The sequence below is a fragment of the Neofelis nebulosa genome, chromosome 4 (genome assembly GCF_028018385.1).
Source record: "Neofelis nebulosa isolate mNeoNeb1 chromosome 4, mNeoNeb1.pri, whole genome shotgun sequence".
NCBI lineage: Eukaryota > Metazoa > Chordata > Mammalia > Carnivora > Felidae > Neofelis > Neofelis nebulosa.
The window spans coordinates 65,471,604-65,490,683 of record NC_080785.1 but is presented as its reverse complement, the minus strand read 5'-3'; the positions used below and the strand labels follow the sequence as shown (position 1 = coordinate 65,490,683).

Here is a 19,080-nt window from a genome sequence, read left to right as displayed (position 1 = left end):
CCAGAGTGACTGCACCAGTTTGCATTCCCACCAGCAGTGCAAAAGAGATCCCTTTTCTCCGCATCCTCGCCAACATCTCTTGTTGCCTGAGTTTATTTTAGCCATTCTGAGTAGTGTGAGGTGGTATCTCTTTGTGGTTTTGATTTGCATTTCCCTGATGATGAGTGATGTTGAGCATTTTTTCATGTGTCTGTTTGCCTTCTGCATGTCTTCTTTGGAAAAATGTGTATTCATGTCTTTTGCCCATTTTTCACTGGATTATTTGTTTTTTGGGTGTTGAGTTTGATAAGTTCTTTATAGATTTTGGATACTACCCCTTTATCTGATATGTCATTTGCAAATATCTTCTCCCATTCCGTTGGTTGCCTTTTAGTTTTGCTGATTGTTTCCTTCACTGTGCAGAAGCTTTTTATTTTGATGAGGTCCCAATAGTTCATTTTTGCTTCTGTTTCCCTTGCCTCTGGCGACGTGTTGAGTAAGAAGTTGCTGTGGCCAAGATCAAAGAGGTTTTTGCCTGCTTTCTCCTCAAGGATTTTGATGGCTTCCTCTCTTACATTTAGGTCTTTAATCCATTTTTGAGTTTATTTTTGTGTATAGTGTAAGAAAGTGGTCCGGGTTCATTCTTCATGTTGATGTCGTTTTCCCAGCACCACTTGCTGAAGAGACTGTCTTTATTCCATTGGATATTCTTTCCTGCTTTGTCAAAGATTAGTTGGCCATACGTTTGTGGGTCCATTTCAGGGTTCTCTATTCTGTTCCATTGACCTGAGTGTCTGTTCTTGTACCAGTACCGTACTGCCTTGATGGTTACAGCTTTGTAGTATAGCTTGAAGTCCGGGATTGTGATGCCTACAGCTTGGGTTTTCTTTTTCAAGATCGCTTTGGCTATTCAGGGTCTTTTCTGGTTCCGTACACATTTTAGAATTGTTTGTTCTAGCTCTGTGAAGAATGCTGGTGTTATTTTGATAGGGATTACATTGAATAGGTAGAGTGCTTTAGATAGTATCGACATTTTAACAATATTTGTTCTTCCTATCCAGGAGCATGGAATCTTTTTCCATTTTTTTGTGTCTTCTTCTGTTTCTTTCATAAGCTTTCTATAGTTTTAAGTGTATAGATTTTTCACGTCTTTGGTTATATTTATTCCTAGGTATTTTTTTTTTTTTTTGTGCAACTGTAAATGGGATCGATTCCTTGATTTCTCTTTGTCGCTTCATTGTTGTTTTATAGGAATGCACGCGATTTCTGTGCGTTGATTTTATATCCTGCAACTTTGCTGAATTCATGAGTCAGTTCTAGCAGTTTTTTTGTGGAATCTTTTGGGTTTTCCATATAGAGTATCTTGTCATCTGCAAAAAGTTCAAGTTTGACCTCCTCCTGGCTCATTTGGATGCTTTTTATTTCTTTGTGTTGTCTGATTGTTGAAGCTAAGACTTCCAATACTGTGTTGAGTAACAGTGGTGTGAGTGGACATCCCTGTCTTTTTCCTGACCTTAGGGGGAAAGCTCTCCGTTTTTCCGCATTGAGGATGATGTTAGCGTTGGGTCTTTCGTATATGGCTTTTATGATCTCAAGGCATGATCCTTCTATCCCTACTTTCTTGAGGGTTTTTATCAAGAAAGGGTGCTGTATTTGGTCAAATGCTTTCTCTGCATCTATTGAAAGGATCATGTGGTTCTTGTCCTTTCTTTTATTGATGTGATGAGTCACATTGATTGTTTTGTGGATCATTGATGTTTTATATACCTCCTTGGTTAAGTTTATTCCTAGGGACTTTATTATTTTATTATTATTTTATATCCTAGATATTCCTATTATTTACAATTCCGAGGTGCAATTGTAAATGGGATTATTTCTTAATTTATCTTTCTGCTACTTCATTATTAGTGTAAAGAAATTCAACTGATTTTTGCGTATTAATTTTGTATCTTATGAGTTTACTGAAATCATTTGTCAGTTCTAGTAGTTTTTTGGTTGAGTCTTTCTGCAAACAGTGCAAGTTTTACTTTTTCCTTACCAATTTGGATGCTTTTTATTTCTTTTGTTGTTGTTGTTTGATTACTGTGAGTAGAACTTCCAGTACTATGTTGAAGAAGTGGCAAGAGTAGACATTCTTGTTCTGTTCCTGATCTTAGAGAAAAAGCTGTCAGGTTTTCACCACTTAGTATGATGTTGGCTCTGAGTTTTTCATATCATGGCCTTTATTATACTGAGATATGTTTCCTCTAAACCTGCTTTATTGAGGGTTTTTGTCATGGATATGTGTTGTACCTTGTCAAATGCCTTTTCTGCATCTTTGCGATGCTCATGTTTTTTATCCTTTTTTCTTGTTCATGTGATCTATCACATTGATTTGAAAATATTGAACCATCCTTTTATTCCTGAAATTAATCCCACTTTATCCTGATGATTGATTTTTTTAAATGTATTGTTGAATTCTGTTTGCTAATATTTAGTTGATGATTTTTATATCATCACAGATATGGCCTATAGTTTTTTGTTGTTGTTGTCTTTTTCTGGTTTTGGTATTAATACTGGCCTCATAGAATGAATTTGGAAGTTTTTCTTCCTCCTCTATATTTTTGGAATAGTTTGAGAAGAGTAAATATTACCTGTTCTTTAAATGTTTGTTAGAATTCACCTGTGAAGCTATCTGGTCCTGTACTTTAGCTTGTTGGGAGTTTTTTTTGTTTTTGTTTTTTTTATTAGTGATTCAATTTCATTGCTAGTAATCGATTTGTTCAAATTTTTTATTTCTTCCTGATTCAGTTTTGGAAGATTATGTTTCTAGGAATTTATCCATTTCTTCTAGGTTATTGAATTTGTTGGCATATAATTTTTCATAATATTCTCTTATAATCCCCTTGTTTCTGTGATGTAGTTGATCTTTTCAAAGAAACAGCTTCTGGTTTCATTTATCTGTTATGTTCTTTTGGTCTCTATTTCATTTATTTCTGCTCTAATCTTTATTATTTCCTTCCTTCTTTTGGCTTTGGGCTTTGTTCTTTTTCTAGCTCTTATAGGTGTTAGATTGTTTATCCTGCTAAGTCACCTCAGCTAGAATCCCCTGCCCTTGATATCTGATCATCCTAGATATCTGCTCTGGTTCCTCACCTTCCACTTTCCCCCAGGTAATGTCTGATCACCTGGGCTATCTTCAGCAACAGTCCTCTTGGCTTGGTTTAGCCAGAATTTCTCCTTATCTTTGATGTTTCCCTTAGTAATTTTCCACCCACTAACCCCCACCCTTTTCCTTGGCCATAAATTCCCACTTGGCAATGCTGTATTCAGGGCTGAGTTGCTTCTTTCCTACTGTAAGATCACATTGCAAGTGGTCCTAATACCTATTGTGATGGTCCCAAGTGTGATTGGATATTTTTTTTTTTTTTTAGCAGAGGAACTTCTAATTAGATATACTAAAAGGGGTCTTGAAATGTGAAAACATCCCATTTTATTTCCTCTTCAACTCAATATTTTCTTTTAAGTTTTTTTTTGTTTTTTTTTTAAACTTCATTCTTTTTTTTTTTTTTTTTTTTTAACGTTTATTTATTTTTGAGACAGAGACAGAGCATGAACGGGGGAGGGGCAGAGAGAGAGGGAGACACAGAATCGGAAGCAGGCTCCAGGCTCTGAGCCATCAGCCCAGAGCCCGACGTGGGGCTCGAACTCACGGACTCACAGACCGTGAGATCGTGACCTGGGCTGAAGTCGGACGCTTAACCGACTGAGCCACCCATGCGCCCCCTTTTAAGTTTTTTTTTAAAGTTTATTTATTTTGAGAGAGAGAGGTAGCAGGACAAGGGCAGAGAGAGAGAGGGAGGCAGAGAATTCCAAGCAGGCTCCACACTGTCAGTGCAGGAGCCCGATGTAGGGCTCAAACTCCCAAACCACGAGATCATGACCTGAGCTGAAGTCAGACAGTTAATTGACTTAGCCACCCAGGTGCCCCTCGATATTTTTAAACATTGGATATTTTTAAAAGAAGCCCACTAGATTTATGTAAAAAGCCTAAATTTTATTAAATTTTATTATCTCATATCGGGAGACAGTATTATGTAACATGATTAGTTTGAGGATTTATAGCTACTCAGTTGAGTTTGAAACCTGTTTCTGTGAGTTAGCACTGCCCTTATCTTTCTTGTGCCTTAGTTTCCTTACCTGTAAAATAGCAATAATCAATAGTGCTTACCCCTTAGGTTGTTGGAGGATTAAATGAGATCAATGCAAATATAGGGGTTGGCTAAATGGTTAGGGAATTGTAAATGTTCTGCATATGCCAACAACAACAACAACAACTGTAATAAGACACTTATGTACCAGGTACCATACATATTTAATCATTTAATGCTCATCCTATGAGCTAAGGAGTATTATTATCTCCATTGAATTGAAGAGGAAACCATGATATAGAGGACTTAAGTAAATTCCCAGAAGTTGCATACAGTAGAAAGTATTGGAGCTGATATTCAGATTCAGGCTGTCAGGCTCTAGCGTCTTTACTGTTAACCCTATATATTCTTAGCATAATTTGCATTTCAGCTCCCTGGTTAGATGAAACTTGCCTTTGATAAATGTATTTGTTGTAGGCTAAATGGTGACAGCCCTTTAGGATGATTTGATATTGTGTTTATTTTATAGTTTACATGATATTCTTTGAGACTTCAGTGCTATAATCTTCATTCTTCTAACCATGCTATTTGAGTTTCTTTGATATGAAGATTTCTTAAAATGTACTACTTTTTCCTTTTTAATTTTAGATGTTATTGAATTGTTCTTTATTTATGTTTTATACTGAATGAGGATCATAGCACTAATAATGGATCTAACCTTTGACGATGTTTGTCTCTGTGATGTTTGTTTTTAAAGAAATATACCTTCACATTTTTAGGGGGCAAGATTACATTCTTTTCAGATATTTTAAGAAATGTTAATATCTAAAAGGTATATGACTATAATATGTTCACATAATATTTATGTTGTGTATGTACATATAAAATATATTAAAATACATACAACTTTAATGCCATATATATTAAATGAAGGTTGCTGTTTGTTAAAATCTGTGATGCCATCTATGTGTTTACTTTTTGATTATTGGTAATTTTAACTGTGGTCATCTATTTACTAAATGCTTTTGAACCCCCTTTGTCTTGTCTTAAAGAACAACACACATCAATGCTATGCTGCAATTGTAGATTAAGGAAATTTCTGAATATACAGCACAATGATGTGAAATTTTAAGAGAGGTGTATTTGTATTAACCACCAGTTGTGCAAAAAAAGAAAAGAGGAAAAAATTACAAGCATAGTATCTTTGCATCTTGTCAATTGTATTTGTAGAACAGATACATGTTACATATTATAGGCCTCTTGATTGTTATCTGAGGGTTATTTGGAGAGGAGGGATCATGTAAATAGTGGAATACAAGATAATAGACAAAGATTGTGGTCCTTTGAAATTTAGTTAGCTTAACAAATAAGACATTATCATTTTAGAATATTCATGAAATAAATGTTAATTTTTTTTTTTTAGTTGAGAATTTGAGTCTTACCTCAGGATACATGAAACTTAGACTTAAATCTAAGAAATATACAACTTAAGAATTACATAACTGTAGGGAAATCTTGCTCATATTTTAAAATGTGTGTATACATGCATGTGCACGTGTATTTTAGTTAGCTGTAGGCTATTTGAACAGAAATGATTATACATTTCTGTTTTACTATTAAGGACAGAAAGGGAAACTATTAAACTTCCTTTTCCCTCATTCATCTTATTCACACATTCTCTGTAATGTGCGTCATTAGTATAACTTTAATATTCCAGTTAATAGTGTTGACATATATGGAGAGACTGTTAATAAGGAAAGTAAGGATGATAATTTTTCTGCTTATTAACAGAAGAAAATCTCTCTTTTTGAGAGCGGTAGTACATTTAATATTTAATTTAATAGACTCAAAAAGTGAGCCTCACTTGAAAACTTAATTAATCAGCCAGGAAAAATGGTAGGGAGGGCATAGAGCTAAAATTGAGAGGTTAGAATCTGAGGTAAGGCTTTGCCAGCAAGAGGCTGTGTCACCATCAGGAATGAAGATAACTTCTTTGGGAACTAGTTGTCTCATTCATAAAATGAGTGGTGTACTAGATCAGTTTGAAAATCCCCTTTAATTTTCATTCTGTGATTTTATGATAGTGTAGCAATGAAGACAAAATTCAGAAATTAAAGTTATTTGGGTGTATGGAATTCTGAATAATTTACAGCATAAAACTTTCGCCAACAGTGGTATTTTTAATTGTATTATTAGCCTGTAATATTTTTCTGATTTTAAATTGAGTTATACATTGTATAGATAGTTGCCTACCAAAATATGTGAGTTATTATAAAGCAGATACTTTTCAGTTTTCAGGTTTGTGAGAAATGGCTTATAGTAGAAATGTTTTCTTTTAATCTGGAAGCTTTTTTCTTACTAATTTTCTAAGGTAAAATATTCTAGGTTGAACTTTTAAGTAGGCTAAATTACATTATGGATAAAAATGACATGTTATTGGGGCACCTGGCTCAGTTGGTTAAGTGTCTGACTCTTAGTTTCAGCTTAGCTCATGATCTCATGGTTCATGAGTTTGAGTCCCACTTTGGGCTCTGCGCTGGCAGCAGGGAGCCTGCTTGGGATTCTCTCTCTCTCTCTCTCTCTCTCTCTCTCTCTCTCTCTCTCTCTCCCTCTCCCTCTCCCTCTCTCTCCCTCTCTCTCCCTCTCTCTCCCTCTCCCCCCCCCGTCTCTCTCCCTTTCTCTCTGCTCCTCCCCTGCTCTTCCTCTCTCAAAATAAACATTTAACAATAAAAGTTATAAACATTTAACATTTAAAATAAACATTAAAATAAACATTTAACAATAAATGTTATAAACATTTAAAAATAAACAGTAAACAAATAAACATTTTTTTTAATGACATGTTGTCTAGGTAAATGTAGCAGGTTTCATATTTACTCTAACTTTGTATCTCTTAATTGTTTTACAGGTATGTTATATAATTTCATTTTAATTAAAATTTTTCTTTTAATTCTTAATTCATTTTAATCCTTTTTGTGAACAGTTTCAAGGAGCAAATTATACTTTTTCTCAACTGGAATGAACTAGGATTATCAATTTCTGAATTAGCTCTTCCTACTGCAATATACTTAATGGGATTTAAACCTAAATATATCTATATACAGCAAGCTCCCCTTTAAAGAAGCTTCCTCTAATTCTGGTCTCACTTTTTAGACTGACCTCAGGTATTATTAAGAAAAAATACAATCAAGAATTAAGTTGACATTGTGAGATGACTTGGTAGCTGACTTTTACCATTGTACATAAACAGCACAGTTATTCTAAATCACTGTATCACTTTCAGCCAGATAACCACTAAAATCACTGCAGTGTGGTTTCCTGAAAATGCCATAATCCTTCAAATGCCACATTAAACTGAGAGAGAAAACCATCAGTAGTGCCTGCACAGTTATGTAGAAGGATGAGCCATGAACCAAGTGAAAAGATGTTCTGGAAGAACAGTAACCTTTCTCTTGATGTGTGCATTTCCCATTACATTTTTGACGCAAAATGTTGCAAAATGATTTAATGGTGGCATTTTGTTTTGCTGACTCCTTTTTTTCATTAAAAGAAACCAGTTAGGACAGAAATGTAGGGGAAGGGTGACCAAGCACTGAATTCTATTATAGAAGTCTGTTTTCAAAATAAATTAAAAAAAGATTTTAGGAGCATGGCTTTTCCCTCTTTACATTGTATGTAAACTGTGATATACAAATCATTTAGTTCTATCATATCTGCAAAAGGATGGCTTATTTATTCTTTAAAGTTAATTTCTTTTCTCATTGTGCTCTTCCTCTTCTTTTTTCTTCCTAGTAACCCTTAAACATATATGACCTGTCAGTAAATCAGGAAAGCTTTACTTAATAAATGCATACATCTCGCTTATTACATGTAACCCAGAAAGTGTCCTTTGTATTATCACTTTGGATGTATATTAGTAGAGCTGATCATACAGGGGAACAAAGTGTGGATAGACTAAGTGGTTTAAAAGATCAATACCTGTTAACTTTGAGAAGATACATTTCTGTTGGGAATTAAGTTATAAAGTTGGTCCACATAAAACTAGTACAAAGCTTATTTGCATCTATGAAACATGCCAAGAAAGAGAAAGTGACTTACCAAAATATAGTTTGTAAGACTTTTGCAGCATGGATTTTTGGTTTTACTGTTGATGTGGCTGTCTGGGTATGGGCCTAATCACACAATTATTTAAAAACAAACAAACAAAAACTTGAGAATCTGTTTTGCACATTACCATTTCTTAGTATCTCTGTTTTAAAAAATGCATCAAATAGTGTTTGATCAAACATTACTTTGGTTGCCCCTACTCCTGGGATTATAGGAGTATTCATAAAAAGTGCAGTATCTATTAAAGGAATGGGAATTTAATGTGAAATTTCTCAGTCAGTGTGTTTCCAATTGTTGACTTTTACATGAATGAGTAGCTCAGTAGGAGACTCATTGCTCTCTTTGAGCCTTGTAAATGAAGATAAGTTTTCTAACAAATGTTAACTCTGCTGCTTTTTCTTCCAAATGTCTCAAAATGGTAGAGTTTACATGGAGTTCATCAATTCTTTATCTTCATTTTACCTTATTTTTTTGCTAATAAGTGTAAGATTAAAAGAACACATCAGGATAGATATATATCCCCATGCTTTTAACTAAAAATGACTTAAGGGTTTTGTTAGTGATACATTTCAAGTATGCCCTACTGAACAAGTACTTTTCTTTTTCTTTCTCCCTCCCTCCCTCCCTCCCTCCCTCCCTCCCTCCCTCCCTCCCTCCCTCCCCTCCCTGTCCCTCACCCCCCCCATATCCTCCTCAGTTCCTCCCCCTCCCACCAATCCCTTACCCTCCCCCCATCTCTCTCTCTCTTTCCCACCCCACCCATACCATCATGACCAGAAAGCCACAGAAGTTTGTCATACAAAAATAATGTTTTCCCCCAAATTTTACATAATGGGAAATCTCAGTATAAGATTACCCAATGAGATAATTGTCAAAAATGAGTGGTAGCCAGTAAAACCAATGGGACTGTAAAAGGCTGGGTAGGTTTAAGCAAGTAAAGAAGAAAGGAACAAGGCTGGGTAGGTTTAAGCAAGTAAAGAAGAAAGGAACAAGGCATTCCATAGGAGAAGAGAGACTGTGGCCATAGCCAGAAGATGGAAAGTCCTTTTATGGCAGTAGGTAGTTCAAGCAGAGATCTATGGGAAATTAATTGACCTGGAACAGCACAATGTGTGGTTGTTTTTTCGGAATGTCATATTACATAAATAAGATATATAAGGACATTTTCTATAACACTGTTTTCAAACTATTACTCTTTGCTACAAATGTAGTTAAAATAACAATTATAAAACTTATAGTACAGCATTACGACTAAAAATCTATTAAACTACAAAATGTTCATAAAGAGAACAAATATATGTATACACACATACCTTGGAAAAAATAAATAAAACCATTAGTAAAACAAATGCTTTGGCATATTCAGATAGCTTTTTATTTTAAGAGAATTAATTGGATACTGGATTAGGACACATTCAACTTATTGAATTGATTTTTTAAGTACTGAAGCAGTGTATATTGTTTGTAATCATGTAGATAACAAATACAGAGAGAAATGTTATTTACTTCTTACTTACTCTAAACCCCACTCCTTAGGTGTAATATATTAAGTTTAGTGTATGATCATTTATACTTCATCTGTGTGCAAACAAAATATTCAAAACCCATTGACTAACCTCCTCACCCCCTCTAGCTTCTCTCTTCCTTTTACAGTTATGGTAGGCTTTACTCTGAAACTTGCTTTTTTTTTTAAATTTAAGAACACCAAAAAACTTTTTTCAATAAATCTAGAACTAAACCAGACTTTATATAGCTACAAAATATAATGTGGATTCAGGGGCGCCAAGGTGGCTCAGTCCTTTCAGCGCCCGACATCAGTTTAGGTCATAATCTCACTGTTCATGGGTTCAATCCCCCCTGCCACCGTGCTCACAGCTCAGAGTCTGAAGCCTGAATCAGAATCTGTGTCTCCTTCTCTCTCCCTTTCCCCCATCATGCTGTCTCTGTCAAAAATAAATAATAAAACATTTTAAAAAATTAAAAAATATAATGTGGATGTGCCTTGATTTATTATAATAGTTCCCTATTGATGGTATTTTTTTTCTATTTGATCTCTGTTCAAAGTGAGTTTGCTAGACCAAAGAATATGTTTATTAAGTATGTGTGTATGTATATATATGTATGTATATATGTATATGATGTGTGTGTGTACTTTACATTTTATAGATACAATTACTTCATTATCCAGTAGACACAAATATATGAGAATATGATCACACAGATTTTTAACAATCCAGTTGATAGAAATCGGCATTTGGTTGTATGTTGTGACTGCCTATGGGACTGAAAATTTATCACACTGATTAGCCATTAGCCATCTGGGTTTTCTCATCCATGTGTTCTCTTTCCATATGCCTCTTTATTTATTGATGTTCTGTCCTTTTTTATTTTTATTTTTATTTTTTGGGAGAGAGAGAACATGTGCATATGCCACAGTTGGGGGATGGGGGCAGAGAGAAAAAGGATTTTTTTTTTTTTCAATATAATTTATTGTCAAATTGGTTTCCATACAGCACCCAGTGCTCATCCCAACAGGTGCCTGCCTCAATGCCCATTACCCACTTTCCCCTCTCCCCACACCGCCCATCAACCCTCAGTTTATTCTCAGTTTTTAAGAGTCTCTTATGGTTTGCCTTCTTCCCTCTATGTAACTTATTTTTCCCCCCTTCCCCTCCCCCCTGGTCTTTTGTTCAGTTTCTCAGGATCCACATATGAGTGAAAACATACGGTATCTGTTTTTCTCTGTATGACTTATTTCACTTAGCATAATACCCTCCAGTTCCATCCACGTTGCTGCAAATGGCCAGATTTCACTCTTTCTCATTGCCAACTAGTATTCCATTGTATATATAAACCACATTTTCTTTATCCTTTCCTCAGGTGATGGATATTTAGGCTCTTTCCATAACTGGCTATTGTTGAAAGTGCTGCTATAAACATTGGGGTACATGCCCCCCCATGCATCAGCACCCTGTATCCCTTGGGTAAATTCCTAGCAGTGCTATGATGGGGTCATAGGGTAGATCTATTTTTAATTTTTTGAGGAACTTCCACACCGTTTTCCGGAGTGGCTGTACCAGTTTGCATTCCCACCAACAGTGCAAGAGGGTTCCCATTTCTCCACATCCTCTACAGCATCTATAGTCTCCTAATTTGTTCATTTTAGCCACTCTGACTGGCATGAGGTGGTATCTCAGTGTGGTTTTGATTTGTATTTCCCTGATGAGGAGTGACACTGAACATCTTTTTTTTTTTAATTTTATTTTTTTATTTTTTAAAATTTACATCCAAATTAATTAGTGTATAATGCAACAATGATTTCAGGAGTAGATTCATTAGTACCCCTTACCCATTTAGCCCATCCCCCCTCCCACAAGCCCTCCCATAACCCTCAGTTCTTCATATTTATGAGTCTCTTCTGTTTTGTTCCCCTCCCTGTTTTTATATTACTTTTGTTTCCCTTCCCTTGTGTTCATCTGGTTTGTCTCTTAAAGTCCTCATATGAGTGAAGTCATATTATTTTTTGTCTTTCTCTAATTTCACTTAGCATAATACCCTCCAGTTCCACCCATGTAGTTGAAAATGTCAAGATTTCATTCTTTTTGATTGCCGAGTAATACTCCATTGTATGTATATACCACATCTTCTTTATCCATCCATCCATCCATCCATCGATGGACATTTGTGCTCTTTCCATACTTTGGCTATTGTTAATAGTGTTGCTGTAAACATGGGGGTGCTTGTGTCCCTCCGAAACAGCACACCTGTATCCCTTGGATAAATGCCTAGTAGTTCAATTGCTGGGCCGAAGGGTAGTTTTATTTTTAGTTCTTTGAGGAACCTCCATCCTGTTTTCCAGAGTGGCTGCACCAGCTTGCATTCTCACCAACAATGCAAAAGAGATCCTCTTTCTCCACATCCTCACCAACATCTGTTGTTGCCTGAGTTGTTAATGTTAGCCATTCTGACAGGTGTAAGGTGGTATCTCATTGTGGTTTTGATTTTTATTTCCCTGATGATGAGTGATGTTGAGCATTTTTTCATGTGTCAGTTGGCCTTCTGGATGTCTTCTTTGGAGAGGTGTCTATTCATGTCTTTTGCCCATTTCTTCACTAAATTATTTGTTTTTTGGGTGTTGAGTTTGATAAGTTCTTTGTCGATTTTGGATACTAACCCTTTATCTGATAGGTCATTTGCAAATATCTTCTCCCATTCTGTCTGTTGCCTTTTGGTTTTGCTGATTGTTTCCTTAGCTGTGCAGAAGCTTTTTATTTTGATGAGGTCCCAATAGTTCATTTTTGCTTTGGTTTCCCTTGCCTCCGGAGACGTGTTGAGTAAGAAGTTGCTGTGGCCAAGATCAAAGAGGTTTTTGCCTGCTTTCTCCTCAAGGATTTTGATGGCTTCCTCTTACATTGAGGTCTTTCATCCATTTTGATTTTATTTTTGTGTATAGTGTAAGAAAGTGGTCCAGGTTCATTCTTCTGCATGCCACTGTCCAGTTTTCCCAGCACCACTTGCTGAAGAGACTGTCTTTATTCCATTGGATGTTCTTTCCTGCTTTGTCAAAGATTAGTTGGCCATACGTTTGTGGGTCCATTTCAGGGTTCTCTAATCTGTTCTATTGATCTGAGTGTCTGTTTTTGTGCCAGTACCAGACTGTCTTGATGATGGCAGTTTTGTAGTATAGCTTGAAGTCTGGGTTTATGATGCCTCCTGCTTTGGTTTTCTTTTTCAAGATCGCTTTGGCTATTTGGGGTCTTTTGTTTCCATACAAATTTTAGGATTATTTGTTCAAGCTCTGTGAAGAATGCTGGTGTTATTTTGATAGGGATTGCATTGAATATGTAGATTGCTTTGGGTAGTATCAACATTTTAACAATATTTGTTCTTCCTATCCAGGAACATGGAATCTTTTTCCTTTTTTTTTTTGTCTCCTTCAATTTCTTTCATAAGCTTTTTATAGTTTTCAGTGTATAGATTTTTCACGTGTTTGATTATATTTATTCCTAGGTATTTTATGGTTTTTTCTGCAACTGTAAATGGGATCGATTCCTTGATTTCTCTTTCTGTTGCTTCATTGTTGGTGTATAGGAATGCAAGCGATTTCTGTGTGTTGATTTTATATCCTGCAACTTTGCTGAATTCATGAGTCAGTTCTAGCAGTTTTTTGGTGGAATCTTTTGGGTTTTCCATATAGAGTATCAGGTCATCTGTGAAGAGTGAAAGTTTGACCTCCTCCTGGCCGATTTGGATGCCTTTTCTTTCTTTGTGTTGTCTGATTGCAGAGGCTAAGACTTCCAATACTATGTTGAATAACAGTGGCAAGAGTGGACATCCCTGTCCTGTTCCTTACCTTAGGGGGAAAGCTCTCAGTTTTTCCCCATTGAGGAGGATATTAGCGTTGGGTTGTTCATATATGGCTTTTATGATCTTGAGGTATGCTCCTTCTAGCCCTACTTTCTTGAGGGTTTTTATCAAGAAAGGATGCTGTATTTTGTCAAATGCTTTCTCTGCATCTATTGAGATGATCATATGGTTCGTTCTTTTAGTGGTGTGATGAATCACGTTAATTATTTTATGGATATTGAGCCAGCCCTGCATCCCAGGTATAAATCCCACTTGGTCGTGGTGAATAATTTTTTTAATGTATTGTTGGATGTGGTTGGCTAATATCTTGTTGGGGATATTTGCATCCATGTTCATCAGGGAAATTGGTCTATAGGTCTCCTTTTTAGTGGGGTCTCTGGTTTTGGAATCAAGGTAATGCTGGCTTCATAGAAAGAGTTTGGAAGTTTTCTTTCCATTTCTATTTTTTGGAACACCTTCAAGAGAATAAGTGTTAACTCTTCCTTACTGGTTATGGGTCTGTTCAAATTTTCTGTTTCTTCCTGTTTCAGTTTTGGTAGTGTATATGTTTCTAGGAATTTGTCCATTTCTTCCAGATTGCCCATTTTATTGGCATATAATTGCTCATTTTTTTATTTTTATTGTTTTTATTTTTGCTGTGTTGGTTTTGATCTCTTCTCTTTCATTCTTGATTTTTATTTGGGTCCTTTCCTTTTTCTTTTTGATCAAACTGGCTAGTTGTTTATCAATTTTGTTAATTATTTCACTAACCAGCTTCTGGTGTCGCTGATCTGTTCTACTGTTTTTTTTGCTTTCAATAGCATTAATTTCTGCTCTAATCTTTGTTATTACCTGTCTTCTGCTGGTTTTGGGTCTTACTTGCTGTTCTTTTTCCAGCTCCTTAAGGCGTAAGGTTAGGTTGTATATCTGAGATCTTTCTTCCTTCTTTAGGAAGGCCTGGATTGCTATATACTTTCCTCTTATGACTGCCTTTGCTGCATCCCAGAGGTTTTGGGTTGTGGTGTTCTTTTCATTGACTTCCATATACTTTTTAATTTCCTCTTTAACTTCTTGGTTAGCCTGAGCATCTTTTCATGTGCCTGTTGGCCATCTGGATGTCTTCTTTTGAAAGTGTCTATTCATGTCTTCTGCCCATTTCTTCACAGGATTATTTGTTTTTCAGGTGTGGAGTTTGGTGAGTTCTTTATAGATTTTGGATACTAGCCATTTGTCTGATATGTCATTTGCAGATATCTTTTCCCATTCCATTGGTTGCCTTTTAGTTTTGTTGATTGTTTTCTTTGCAGTGCAGAAGCTTTTTATCTCCATCAAAAAACATTTTATCTCCATAAAAAGCTTCTGCACTGTAAAGGAGAGAAAGAGAATCTTAAGCAGTCTCCATGCCAAGTGTGGAGCCCAAACATAGGGCTTGATGTCACAACCCTGAGATCATAACCTGAGCCGAAATCAAGAGTTGGACGTTTAACCAACTGAGCCACCGAGGCACCCCATGTTTTCCCTTTTTAAAAACTGAGTTTATCACATGTCTTTGTGTAAGTTGCAAATACTTTCTTTCAGGTTTTTTTTTTTTGTTGTTTATTTGTATGTATGCATTTTGTTTGCTAATGGTACTTTTTGCCAAATCAAAAATTTTGTTTGTGTATATTGTGATATTTATGTCTGAAAAAAAAAAAAAAACCTAGGGGCGCCTGGGTGGCGCAGTCGGTTAAGCGTCCAACTTCAGCCAGGTCATGATCTCCCGGTGCGTGAGTTTGAGCCCCGCGTCAGGCTCTGGGCTGATGGCTCGGAGCCTGGAGCCTGTTTCTGATTCTGTGTCTCCCTCTCTCTCTGCCCCTCCCCCGTTCATGCTCTGTCTCTCTCTGTCCCAAAAATAAAAAAAAAAAAAAAAAAAAACAAAAAAAAACCAAAAAACCTAAAGTGACATGTTTTTATGAAATAGACAGCTAATACATCATACATTACTTAGGCACTGCATATTATTTTTCTTTGCCTTTTAGATGATATATGTACAGATTTGCTCAAAATATTTTTAAAGATCTGCTGAAATACTGTGCTCTTTAAGAATGATTTTTTACTTTACGTTTTGTCATAAGCCTAATATAAAAATGTTTTCTTTTGTAGAATGCCATATTCTTCTGTTGATTTAAAAACATAATTTGTTAGCTTTCAGACTCTATTCTAAATGAAAATAAAATCTATTTAATATTTTTTTAATTAAAATTAAATTTTAAAGCATGTTGATGGTACTCATTAATGCTATAATCTCTTATAAAGTGTTTTGGACCTGGAGTAAGTTGAATATGTTTGGTGATTGATTCCTAAGGCAGAAATTATCCTTTCTGTTGAAGAAGTCACTGGTGAACGTGAATTGCTAAATTTAATGGCTTTTAAAGTTTTTAAGTACTTATTGCATTTGGTCTCTTTTCAACATAACATTAGTGACCAACCTTTCTTCTTAAAACTTCTCGTTTTTATTATGCAGTGTTTTACTCTAGTTCTCAGTAGCAAAATAGTGGTTAAGATGGTTGAATTTTGGTACCAAGTTTTTTGGGTTCAAAAGTTCTCCGCCTATACTCATGACTTATGACTTTGAGTTGGTTTTATAATCACTGTGCCATAGTTTCTTGTAAACTGTGAATACCAGTCATTTCTATCCCACAGAATTACTGTGAGGGTTAAGTGAATGTAAATATATAGTGATTGTATACCTTCATCAACCCTATCCTGGTCTGTTGTGGTAACAAGCACCTTCATTAGTCTGGATGTTTCTAGTCTTTATCCAGTTGTCTGATGAATTTGTTCATGTTGCACTTAAATTTGTACAGAAACTTTCCATTTCTTGCAAGGTAAATCAAGTGTATAACGTGGCATATAAAGTCTTTCAAACCTGACCTTAATATTTCTAGCTACATTTCTGTATTCACAGCTCCAGATGACATGTATTCAAAACATTGCAGGCTATTTCTCCTTTCTAAAACTTGCCTGTTACTTTAATGCCATCTTCCTTTTATGATATATTCTCTTTCCTAATATGACCTCCCGTTTTTCTCTGGAATGAGTATTTCTCACTTGTTTAGTCCTTCTCTTTCTAAATTTAGTTTCTATGTCTTGGTCAACCCATGATTCTCATTGTATAAGTACTAGATCTAAAAATTTAAAGCAAATTAGTTTTAATATTCCCAATCACAAACTCAATGCTTATCACATAGTATGTTCTTTATACATTTTTAGAGAATAACAATGGATAGTTTTAATTAAAGTCTGGCTTTTATTTAATATTTTAAGAGTGACAGATTGTGGGAACTTGGCTTAGTTATTTTTATATACAAAACTGAAGCCTTGTTTAGATTGGGATCGTAGTTTTTGTTGTCATTTATTTTACTATAATTTGTGTACTAATTTGGTTAATTTTTTGTCATGGCTATATTGCTCTTCTATGAAAGTGTATTTTAAAATTCTTAAATGAATTTTATTATCCTTAATATTCCTGTTGTGTTTCTAAGGATAGTACCTATTTCACTGTAATCTGAATCATCTCTAATCTGAAAATAGGTGTTACTATTAGTTTTTGCTAATTTTGACTGTTTGGATAGTGTAGAGTCAGCTAAAGTTAGGTCTGATTATATCTTAATCCAATTTTAGAATATAAGAAATAAGGTTATAATTTGTTTTGTAATGTGTAATAGTCTGGGTCTGCTTTTTACTCTAATCTTAAAGAAATTTGTTAACAGGTTGAGAACTTTAATTTGGCTTCCTGGAGTAATTCCATAGCAATAGAAAGCACTGCGCTGCTTTATCTTTTTTTTTTTTTTCTCTCTTTTTTTCTAGGTTTGTTTGTTTGTAGGTACTTTGATATAGTACCATATTCTTTTACTTCACTCCAATGGTTGGTTTCTAAAGAGTGTTTACCTGTGCAGTTATTTCTTTATATTTTACAAATTGTCAAATACCAGACACTATCAACTGATGCAAATAACATAGTATTTTTTTATTTTTCTGGCATTTAAAAAAATACCTTTTATAAATTAAGTATATTTAATATGTAATTCTACTGTTTTATTTTAAGGAAAAAAATTCTTTCACTGCTTAGACTGTGTTAATTACATACATATTTTTATATTTCATCATAATAATCTTTCACCTTAGAAATTATCACAAAGAAGTACACAAAGAAAAGCAGCAGGATAAAAGAACATTTTTATTAGGAGAATTATCACCCCCCCCAAACACACATATCTCCAAATAAAAACAGGTTAAACATGGTATAGGATATGGATGATAAACTGAAGCAAATCAGGGTAACCAAAATATTATATATCTTTTATAGATTATAATTACATAGGAATGAAGAAATCTATCTTAGAACATGAGTATATACCACTAAATTTTACATACAGATAGCTAGAGATTGGAAAGGGAAAAATGAGCATGGTATTTTTTAGTATGGTAGGATTATGAATAAAACATTGAAAATTTTTTATAAAATTTTAAATAAGTTAATTACATGAATTTAATGTTAAAATAGAGCCCTATTTGACCACACATACAAAAAAGCTAATAAAATATCAAAAACCTGGCTTTGCTCAGAAGTTACTATTTCGTAGGGCAAATAACCACAAAATTCCTCCTCAAAAAAGACTAAAGATAGGCTAAATAAGTTTTTGTACACATAGTTTTAATTAAGGAACAAAATACTAAATAGAGTGAACAGATATGTTTACTGAGGTATAAACAATTTATTCATTTGTGTGTAAGTGTATATATTTTTTAACATACCTAATCATTATAAATTAGGCCCTCAGCATTGTCTGGCAGCCCTTGCATATTTTCCTGGTCAGCTTGACCATTCATTGCTGGCAGCACCTATTTCCATTCTCCTTATGTACCTCATCTTAATACTCTTTCCTTCTTATTTCATGTTTAATCAATGACCTCATCTCCTGCTTCACATAGAAAACAAACTATCAGACAGAAATACACAAACTTTCTGATACGTAACCTATAACTAACCTATAAATTTATGCATCTCTTCCATCACCCTTCTCTCTCCTCTTTTAATAACAGTATACTAGAAAAGATGCTCCCTTTTCCTTCTGAAGGTAATATTTCTGCCAGTGCCCTCGAACCCATCCTCCTTGACTCAGATTATTTCCTACTTCTTTATCTTCTCAGTGACTACTTTCCTCGGCTTTCAAGACATGGCATTCTCCTAGGTTTTCTATCTCCCCAGACAGTCCTTTTATAGACTTCTGTCCTTCTGCCTTCCATGCTTATGTTACAGTTCTTTACTATTCTGTCCAATATCCTTTTTTTTTTTTTTTTTATTCTGCATAGTCCCTGGTGATCTCATCTTTCATATATCTTTGGTTTTCCTGTTAATGCTGAATTCTCTGAAAAATTTTTTCATGTTCTTTTTTTTTCTAATTGAATTATAGTTGACACATGGTGTTGCATTAGTTTCAAGTGTACATCATGGTGATTGGACAAATCTATACAT

At 34.8% G+C, this 19,080-nt stretch overlaps 1 protein-coding gene and 1 long non-coding RNA gene across 6 annotated transcripts in view; both read left to right on the top strand.

Annotated features, from left to right (window-relative positions):
- PHF14 (PHD finger protein 14) overlaps positions 1-19,080 on the top strand; it is a 214,800-nt gene that overhangs the window by 111,887 nt on the left and 83,833 nt on the right. The gene's annotated exons all lie outside the window — the stretch shown is intronic.
- LOC131509353 (uncharacterized) lies at positions 1,863-5,021 on the top strand. Its single transcript, XR_009260449.1, has 2 exons — positions 1,863-3,484; positions 3,753-5,021. It is a non-coding gene; the product is annotated as an uncharacterized LOC131509353 (long non-coding RNA).